We start from the raw sequence: 10,706 nt of genomic DNA on the forward strand, positions 1-10,706 counted from the left end.
TCATAACCTTTCAATCCTTCCTCTTCTCCACACTACGTTTCATCATGTTCACATAAACCAAAAACCACCTCACCTGGGGCCAGATGCATAAAACTCTGGTCAGATTCACAAAAGGATTGAGCAGCTTTGCTGCAGCTATAGCTGCACAACTAGAACACCTATAAGAGCATGTAGCGCCTCGGTGCTCTATTGCTGTTTGCAAGTATTTCAATCAGTCATTAAGCTTATTTGGACAACTATGGCCCCTTTTATACAAATGGGGTCTGAGAACCAGACAGCAGAGACGTCCTGGAGTCTTTAGACAGGACGGGATCACAGTGTTTATTTATGTGGATGACCTGCTCCTGTTGACTTGTTGTGTTAAACAAACTGAAACTGTTGGGCTTCACATTAAACTTTAGAAAAGAGCTGTCCTACGGTGGCCTTGAAGGTCAAAACAAAACAACATTTAAGGAAACACCAACATTTTAACATAATAACATTTAACAAAACTTTACATCTTACAAACCACATTTCACAAAACCCAACAATATTTAGTAAAACACAACGGGGAAAAGTAGGACCACATTTCTTGTTTGTGATTGGACAGAACCAAAGTCCCTCATTAGTATGTTCCTGCTGTAGGAGAGGTTGTATTATCAGAACTGCATTTCTAGGACCCTATTGTCTGCGACAGTGCCACCTAGTGATTGGATGACTATAAAAGCACCCAACTAATACTTAGTGCCCAAGCACATAACACATATCTGAGGTTTATTCCATCAAAGTACTTTTTTCTTCCAAAAGATCTTAGAATTATAGTTTTAAAGGATTAGTCCAACCAGAAAGTTGTTACGGTTTTTTCCACCCAAATACTTTCTGTCAAAGTTCATACATAGTTTTAAAGAGAATTTATACATTTTTGGTTATATTTTTAATATGTTTAGGTCTAAATGACCATTAGGTACAAGAGGTTTTGGAATGCTCCAGTAGATTACTTCTGCTGTCAGTAAAATGGGCTGTAATGGCTGCAATGTAATCTTCTGGGGGAAATATCAGTGGCATACAAGCACTTTCACGTGGAGATACTGGGGGGCATTTGTAGTGGCATTTGATGTGCAGCCGTTACAGCCTGTCTCCTGTCTCCTGTCTGCCATTTGAAGCGGTTTACTGAAGCAATTCCAAAACTTTTTCTACCTTTTAGTCATTCAGACCAAAAATATGACCCAAAGAATCTTACTCAGTGCCCTTCTGCCATCATCCATCACTGGGTGGCTAGGTAAGGATTTGGGTTCTGTCCAATCAAAAACAAGTTGTGTGGTCCTACCTTGTCTGTAATGTCAATTGTCTGTGTTTTGTGAAATCCTGTTGTTTATCTGAAAGGTTGTGTTTTGACATTCAGAGCCACCGTACTGTGTCCCCATCCCAGTCCATCATCTATGTGTGGCCTTTTGGAATTCAGCCTGAGAGCACAGCTCTCACAACTGTGAAGGTGTGTGAAGAGAGTGAAGGTGCTGAGCGCTCGGATCCGCAATCACATGCATCACAAGCATGAGCATGTTTGCAGTGGAATATCATTAGTATTGTTTGTGACTAGATCGCAGTAGCAACTCATTGTTCTATCAGTGGCCCCAAACCAGTCTTTGTGAATTCACCCCTCTGTATAGATTCTAGGCTTGTGTGTATGAAGACAGAACACTCTTGTCAGTTATTTGTCAGTGCTAAACAATTCAGGATTAAATAAAAAGCTTATTAACACTGGGAAATAGTGGCTTAAATGTATATAAAAAGAATGTTAAAATTCATTAATCACTCGTTGATACTTTATGTGGCCAACGCGTGACATTTTAAGGAAAATTAGGCTTCAAAATAACAATAAAATCAGTGAAATTGGCAAACATCTAACATGTTACTCAAAGGAGAACTCAAAAAGAACTGTGCATACCCACGGTCTGAAGTTTATGTGTCGGACGTGTTCTTCACTTCATAAATACCACTTAAAAGGAGGGGAACGACGTACGCATGTTATATCTGTTTGTACGTACGTTTTATACATCTGGCCCCTGGACTCATTAACGCTGGGATTTTCACTCAGGTTCTAAACACTGTTGAATACCGCTCTGGTGATTGCCACTTTAGTGTATAAGTCTGTTTGAGCCAGTTCAGTAAAATTCCAGTGAATTTAAACGTGGGTCTTATTTTCACAGGTTCTGTCGTTCATCCTGTCAGTACTAATAACACTCTATTCACCAAGCTAATAGTTCACGTTTGAGAACCCACATAACTCAAAGAAGTCCGTCCATTAGACTGGTTGTATGAACAGACTGTTAATGGATTTCTCTTCAAATAACAGCTGAAGAGAAATCAGTTTACTGACTTCCTGCTTGACCTTTGACCTGCTGTACTTTAGCACACAGTTTTCCTCTTCACCTAGAGATTATTATCAGTATTCAAGGCGCTCTCACTTTCAGTTTGCCCTTCAAATAAAGTGGTTTTGATAATCTGAATAATCTGTTGGTTTATTTATTCACGCATGATAAATAATAATAATAATAATAATATAAAAGATGGCTCTGCTCTAAGTTTGCCTGCAAGTCGTGACAGTGCGACTGTGAGCCGGCATGCATTTTATAGACCCACACCAAACCTTATATACTTCAGTTTTTAAGTTGATGGGGACATCTTTGCACTTACTCACACACCGCTTGAGTTCAGACGCTTTGTTTTTGTTTCTGATTTAAACTTTTTGTTTTTCCAAAGAAAACAAAAAGTTTGGATCAGTCACACAGTTTTGAAGTTACTATTAGTAAAAGGGTCACATATGGTGCCAACAGAAAAACAAATACACAAGAAAGTGGACCCAAATAAAGACTGCAGTGACAGAGCTGATGTAGTGCAAATTATATATTGAATGATATATAAGGCCCATGGTGAATAGAAAACAGGCAATACAACAGGACACAAGAAGCAGGTAGGCTTACATTACAGAATCTTTTATGATATAACACAGAGCTGATGATGCAAATGCAACATTTAGCATGTAGTAGCATTATCAGCTCGATAATGCTACTACATGCTAAATGTATTTTTGAGCAAAGGAACGCATTTCTCAAAATGATTGATCAAACAACATTATATTAAACATTTATGCTGACGAGAACAGATGATATTATTCCTATCAGTCTCAGCTCATCTGAAACAATAGATTTTAAGCAACAACATTATGGAGGTCTGATCAACTGCGGCTGGATGTGAAGAACACTATTCTGGTTGAATCATGCATTTCGTAAACTTCATCTTCCTAATGGTTATTAGGGTAACTATTGGAGGAACTAAATGAGCTTGTATGTGAATTAAAAACAGTAAGTGGATGGATGTTGTACAGCAGAGCACGATGAATGATGGGGTATCGACCCGCTACTGTGTGAGAGCAGCCTTTTATGATAAAGTTGCCCTAATGTTTTAATGTTATAATCTCAGTTTAATTTAGAACAATACATTTCATCCATCTTTGCCACCATGTCGCCTCCTCTCTGTCACACACGCACACAAACACATAGACACACGCACACACGCACACACTCTGCCACGCATCCCAGCATTGTAATTAATGGCAGAGCCCGTCTCCCTAATGAGCATTCTGGTGATCTTTATTGCTGTGTGTTCCCCTCTGGTGATACAGGCCTGTGTGTGTGTGTGTGTGTGTGTGTGTGTGTGAGTGAGAGTGAGTGTCCCTTGCCAAGTAGCTGTCACTGGTGCTGATGGCATTACAGCAGGGAGGCTCAGGACAGTGACAAATGTCTGTTATCACGGAACAAGGCCGGTGACAGATAGAGCTGTGACAACGTCACTGAGTAATAAAACTAGATGGATGATGCAGCAACAGCTTCAACACAGCCGCTCACAGCTGCTGTAATTAAACCAAAGAGGGAGAATGGAGGAGGTGAAGGCGGGGCTACAGCAGAGGGGAAACAGGAAAGCACAGAAACAGAATGAAGTCAGCTACAAAATATCACAACTCACACATTTGGACTATAGAAGTGTTTAAACAAAAATGCATGTCTGAAAAGGTTGGGAAATATTATCACAAGAGATGGATAAAGTGTAAATGATGCACTTGTGTTCTCCTATGCATTAGACATTGCTTAGTTTACCTGCTTCACCACCTGTGTGACCGCTGCAGACTGTCAGGTTGTCTTCTACCTCTATCTGTGAGGAGGTACGGTCCATCCTGCAAAGCATCATAGTGTCATATATGCTATAGATCCAGGTGAGGAGCTCTGAAACATTTCAAATAACAAACCATTCAATTATAGATATGACTAACTTAAACCCTTGTTTTATACCCACACTGAAGTGACCGTTAGAAGTGACCGAATGTTCACTTCTACTGAGCAGAAACACACATAATGCCTATAATCTCACGCAATCAGTCTCACCTCTCCACTACAGTGTGAGAGACTGGCTCAGTGGTAGAGAGGGTCACCCCCCAACTGGTCAGAAGACATGGAGGCACTATATAAGTGCAGTCCGTTTACCATTTAACCGTTTTATTTTCACTTTACTCTGAAGTTAATATTGAAAAAGCTACATGTTCATTTCAAAACAACACAAGCTGAATAAGAGGGGCTTCTGTCCCCGCCTGATATATGTGATAGACGTGAAAGTTATTTAAGGCAACCTATTTTATATTTAAATGTTTTACATGCTGTGTGTATGTAAAAGTTAATGTAATATATGAGCATGCAGCTAGCATGGCTTCCTCTACTTAAGCACATACTGTTTTGCATCATTGAAACAAAGAGATGTATAAGATTTACACCTTTTCTCTCATGTCTCTCCATCCCTCTCCTCCCCTCTGTCCTCCGTCTCTCGGAGCTGTTGATGGCGGGTGTGTAAATGTTCTGGCAGATAGCTGATGAATGTGGCACTTCTTTGCTACAGGCTGTAAGTGTTTTGTGACGGAGTGTTAAGCATTGTGCTGCCACACAGACAGATCTGTGGCCGCATACGTTTTCCCGCTCACATAAATACACCAACGTGCAGACTGGGAATCCTTCAAGAGGGACCTCATCTCATTTCAGTGCAGCTGCAGTCAGCTTCCACATGTCAACTTCTACTTGATCATTTTATGTCCAACAATGTTATTAATGTCTAACATATTCTTTTCATTTCATATATCATTTCTTCTAATTCAGCTGCCACTATGTAACAATATAAAGTAAAAAGGACAACATTCAGTCACCTCTAACTTTCTAACAGACTAAACATTAATTCTAATGGCTTAAACTGTGCCACAGCATCATTTCTCCATGCAAAAAGCAGTGCAGCAGGTGAGATCTCTGTCCGCTGTTCAACATGTTAAACCAGGTGTTACATGTGCTCGGCACCAGGCCTGTCAGCCTGTGTCTTTGGGAATATATCGTAGATTGTGTTTTTTAATGATATGATATGAATTTTTGATTATTCTGAATATTTCAAAAGGGTTCCACATAAATCCTGCAATACCACCACAGACCATCGGGATCTGAAACACTGAAACATGGATTACCTTTGAAATGGTTGATGTGCAGTAGCTCTGGGTCAAGAATATACATTGTTAGAGCTTTATAAATGCGTCCAGGTCTGACAAGGGAATTAATTTACTTATTTTGGGCCCTCCAAGTGGATCTTCGTATCACTGCAACGTCTTAGAGTAGCTCAGAAGGCCTTTACTTGGCTATAGTATATTTTAACTTTGCTACAACCTTCAGGAAGGACGGCCAGCTGATGGACAGGTAGTGTCCCGGACGTCCACAGAACCTTCATATCAGCACTATTTGTGAAATGTAACAGGATGCTTTGATTGGATGTTCAAACAATGGTCATTCAATGTTTCAGTGTTTGCATAGTAGAAATAAAGCATTCATGTTGATGTCAAATCAGAAGAAGCTTTAAAGAGAACATTGACATTCAATTTAAAACAATGAAAACTCACCCACGAGGAGAAATTACATTTCAGACAATAATAATAACAAGCAAAAAGTAAGCTAGAAATACAGATTGAAAGAAAATGATGTATGTGATTTATTCAAACCTTATGTCTTGTTTTTTGTGTGTCCCCTGATGTTAATGAGCTGAGAACGTAAGCAGATATTTAGGAATCTAGTTCCATAGGAACTAAAGGCTGCTTCACTTTGCTTGGTTTGATCCTTGGTCACACTGAGTTAACCAAGCCCATATGACCTGATGGATCTGAACACTTAATGTAAAAGGAAATCATCTTTCTTTTTGCCAAAAGGCGATGGGTAGGTGATATGATTTGGAAAATTATCCTTTAACACAGAAAGTAAATGTGTGGCTGAGTGTGACTCTACTACTAAAAGTAATCCACAAGGAATTTGCAGTTGCTGGTATTTTATTGGCCAACACAACATTTTTAAGATGTATTGCAATTAAGGGGGAGAAAGGTTACATTGTTTTTGTTGGAGTGTTCTCTCGCTTTTATCACCGATGAATAAAGACTGAACTCTCCTGTTTAATTATGCTTCCTCATTTAACACCAGAAGGAGTTATATACCTGTATCTTTGGAAATTTAAGATAAGATAGTGAGATAAGGTCGTACTTTATTGATCCGCAGAGGGGAAATTCAGTTGTTGCAACAGCACAAAGACAAGTAGCAAGAAGGCAAGTACAAATAGAATAGGAAAGAATTAAAATAAAATAAGAGGTGTATTAAACTGGTATATATAAGTGACATAAGTGACAATCTAAAGTGACATGGTATGAGATAAAGTGACATACATGGGTAAAAGCAGCAGTTATAGTTATGGATTTACACTGTGGTGTGGGCAGAGTCTGACTGAATGACATGAGTTGTATTGATGATGAAATGTATAAAGCAGAATTAATTCAAAAAAGGACATAATTCACACATGACTGAGCAATCATGGAATAAGATATTATGTTATAAAGTAAATATATCATGAATTGGTTTAAAGACTTCCCACAACAATCAAATCATCATATCAGAGCTGAACCGACCTGGCTGGTATTTCAGTATATGTTAGTTTTACAGAGCTGGAAGGGTGGGGTGGGGGCGTGGGGGTCCTGGGCCTGTTTTAAATGTTAATCACCATGCCTTGCCCTGGGGCCACAGACATGGCCACAGATGCTTGCATGCTAACGTGGAGAGCCAATAAGCATCTGAGCTGTTTCCAGAGCTGAGCTGGTTTTTGCTGACCGCTCCACTACTCACATGTTTATTCTCCCACATCATTAAAGGCAGTCACATGTTGATTGCAGCCTTTCATTTCTCAATGTGTGTTAGGGCGTATTTCCACCTATCGGCTTTGATGTGGATGAGCAGTGTGTGTGTGTAATGTAAGTGGAAATGTGAAGCTATTGTCAGGGTCAAAGGTTAATGATTAAGCATTTAACAGTTTCCTAACTAAACGGTTGTGTTCAAGGATATTTTTGTCATTTTACTGGACCCTGTAGGAAATGTCATAACAGTGAATGTAGCATGTCATGTGTTATATAACATATATGTTGGTTTAATTGTGGTAATGTTGCAAAACAGGAGGAGAAGAACGACACTATCAGGTGCTTGTGGCGCAAGGTTGACTGCTCCCTGATCTTCAAGGTTTTTAAGTGTTAAAGATATGCTCACTCACATGTACTTACAAACTACTCTGCTATATACTGTATAGATACACATATAGTACATGGTATTCTGTGTGTCACTGAGGGTATTCAAGATGACCTGCACGGCACTGTACAGAAACTGCCAGTAGAGGTCACTAGTGATGCATTTAACCTGCTTGTTGGCCCAAGTTACAGGCCTGGAACTAAACAGCAGGTGTAAGTAGAACATATGTGGCAACAGCTCATCTTAAAAGTTTACTCTGCCTGTGAGGCTGTCCAGACCCTCGGGCGGCTTCCCTCTGTTTGATCACAACGTTATGTCTTTGTAGGGTCACCACAACATCGCCCCTGCCCTCCTCCATTCACTCTCCTTTCACTGAAAAACCTGTCACAGACATGTTATGACTCTGTTCATTTACGGCTCTCCAAACCCTGAAAGCAACAAATCGCCAATACACGGCTCAATACGCAAGACGGCCTTCAGTGTCTGTGACTTGACGGGCCTGGGCCCTTCTGTTGTGCAGAGGCAGTTTACCTTGAAACCTATTTGAAGTCATTGTACTCTGCAGCGCTTCATTGTGTACTGGGCTCTCATCTCAACAAGTAGCGACAGTTCGCAACTACCTGTAATGGTGGATCCCCCAACAGCACTCCAAAGGGAGAGTGTCTGCCTCTATGAATAACAATACAACTGTTTCCCAGTTGTGGGAGCCTGTGTTTCACCCTGGGATCCCACAGTGGGTTATTGGGCCCTATGAAGGCTCTTTATGGTCACTAATACACGAAACACAACAATAGCAGCTTCTCCAGATGCTACTATGATTGTCTGAGCTGTGACTTGAGCCTGGGTGTAAAAATGCACACAGCTCTTCGGGTTTTGAAGAGCTGAATAGCAGTTTGATTGGGTGCTTATAGTGGTTAGGTTACTCCAAGTGAATGTTTGAGCTAATAGTTCAGAATGGACTAAGTTTTAACTGAGCTTTGTTGATTCGATGGCTTTTCTCAGTAGCTCTGATGTTTGTTTTATGCCCCACTCCTCAAAACAGCTTTAAAGTTAGCAACCTCTCACTTGGTTTAAAGTTCCAGGACCACTTTGGTGTCTGGTGGTGAATTTTACAGGGCAGCTGCAACTTAGTTTGACAGCCAGCTCGCTCAATTAAAAAAAGCTTTTTCTATAGTGAGATAAAAAAATTAAACCAAAGAAACGCATTCAAAATCCCTATTACATTTTAACACATTAAACATATAACAAATGACCCCAAAAAAATCTGGCGTTGGGATGTTACCATACTCAACAATATATCTTTAGGCTCACTCGTCTTAAGGTTCACTCATTGTTTGATCAATCAATCAAAATCATGGATAAGGAAACCATGTCAAACCATGTTACCTTGTCATAATATACATGCATCACCACGCTGGTAAAACTGTAAAGTAGCAGCATTTTGTTTTTGCATACCAACAGATATTTTGCCGTTAAAATCCCACCCAATTCAAGTCAAAGAAACCCTCAGTCAGGGATTGAGCTCAGCTACACAAGTTAGAAAGATAGCAACTAGACCAGAAGTGATGTCAGGAATCCACCTCTCAAGTCTCCAGGCAGAGAGAAACCCTACAAAAGAGGTATCAATTTTCTTCACCGTCAGTTTACTCGGTAAACGAGGATGTATAACAGCCACAAAGACGTGTTGCGTTTTTGCACAGGATGCAGGTCAAACTGAAACCACTAACTGAAGCAGATGTAGTCCAATCAAGCTGCGGGGAAGTGGTCGCACCAAGACAACTTCCACCTTCATGTCAGTTTAACTCCTCAAGCAAACTAACAATCATTGAAATATCTCCTCAATTTAATAAAAACATTAGTAAGACAAGTTTCAAAAGATGATTTGAGGTTTACAGGACTCAGATGCACACTTAGAGCTTGTGCATTAACTGAGGTTTCATGTCTCTGTAACGTTTGGTCTGTAAGGAAGTGCAGCCAAGGTGATAACGCCGGGTTTGGCTTGTGCTTGGCCCGGAGGGCTGTGGTCAGAGGTGTGTCCAACCTTGCTGGGTGGAGCTCTGTCCACGTAGAGGCCAGCACAGACTGACCATCTGTAACCTGTGATTTCTGCAGCAGCCACATTCTGGACCTGGACCGGAAGACACGGCTCTGATCTGTGAGGTTGACCTCGGTCAACTTTGAGCCCTGGAGTCTGTCTGAAACCTTTTAGTGAACACTTGTGTTGCATTTTGCATCAGGCCCCAGCCAACTATGTAGCCTCTGAAATTTGTAACACCAGACGTCAAAGCAAATGTCAAGCCGAGCCTTCAGAACACAAACCTGTTGCATACAGTGCTTAGAACATCAGAACCGGCTTTTGCTTTAAGAACCCTTGTCTTGGTATAATATAATATTCTTCAAACAACATAGTAGAGATTTTTTCTAGCATCATTGTTGGCTAAACAGTTTTTTAAGTACATGACAGCTGCACAGCAAACTTCTCAATGGCAAAATGAACAAATAAATGAAGCAGACTTATGTAAAATACAACAGTAGTGTCTCTTTCCAAACTGATTGATTTACCAAATCCAATGCATGAACAGTGACGTGTCTTCAGGGGGATCCTGAAGCAGACTGGTTGAGTCTGTATGCACCTGCAGACGTCTTGTGTATTCACAACTGATATGAAGTCTCTGTCGAGGACTTGCAAGTCTTGTCGGCAATAAACAAAACTGTAGAGGTGTTGAGAGCAGACATGCAGATATTTCATTACACTTACGTGATCATGCTAATGCAGACAGAAACTTTGCTCCTTAAAATCAATCTTAGCACCTTTGCTTGTAAGATACTCGATATTACATGTTTCTCTAATGCTTCTTGGGAGGTCTACCTAATCACCAATAATGGACAAGTTCTCTGTCTAAATTCAGCTGCACCACAGTGAAAATAACGAATAAAATATGGTGAAATGAGCGAGTATATATAATAGAGACTAATGCTTGTATCAAAGTGTTAACTATCAAAAAGAAAAGCTTTCCATGCTAATGTAGCATTCAAGCTAAGGCCGCAGAATGGGAAGTACTGGAAAACCCCTTGGGAACATTCAAGTTTTTCTTC

The sequence above is a fragment of the Semicossyphus pulcher genome, unplaced genomic scaffold (genome assembly GCF_022749685.1).
Source record: "Semicossyphus pulcher isolate SPU_LCO1_2020_fin unplaced genomic scaffold, fSemPul1.0.p SCAF_12, whole genome shotgun sequence".
In the NCBI taxonomy this organism is placed as follows: domain Eukaryota; kingdom Metazoa; phylum Chordata; class Actinopteri; order Labriformes; family Labridae; genus Semicossyphus; species Semicossyphus pulcher.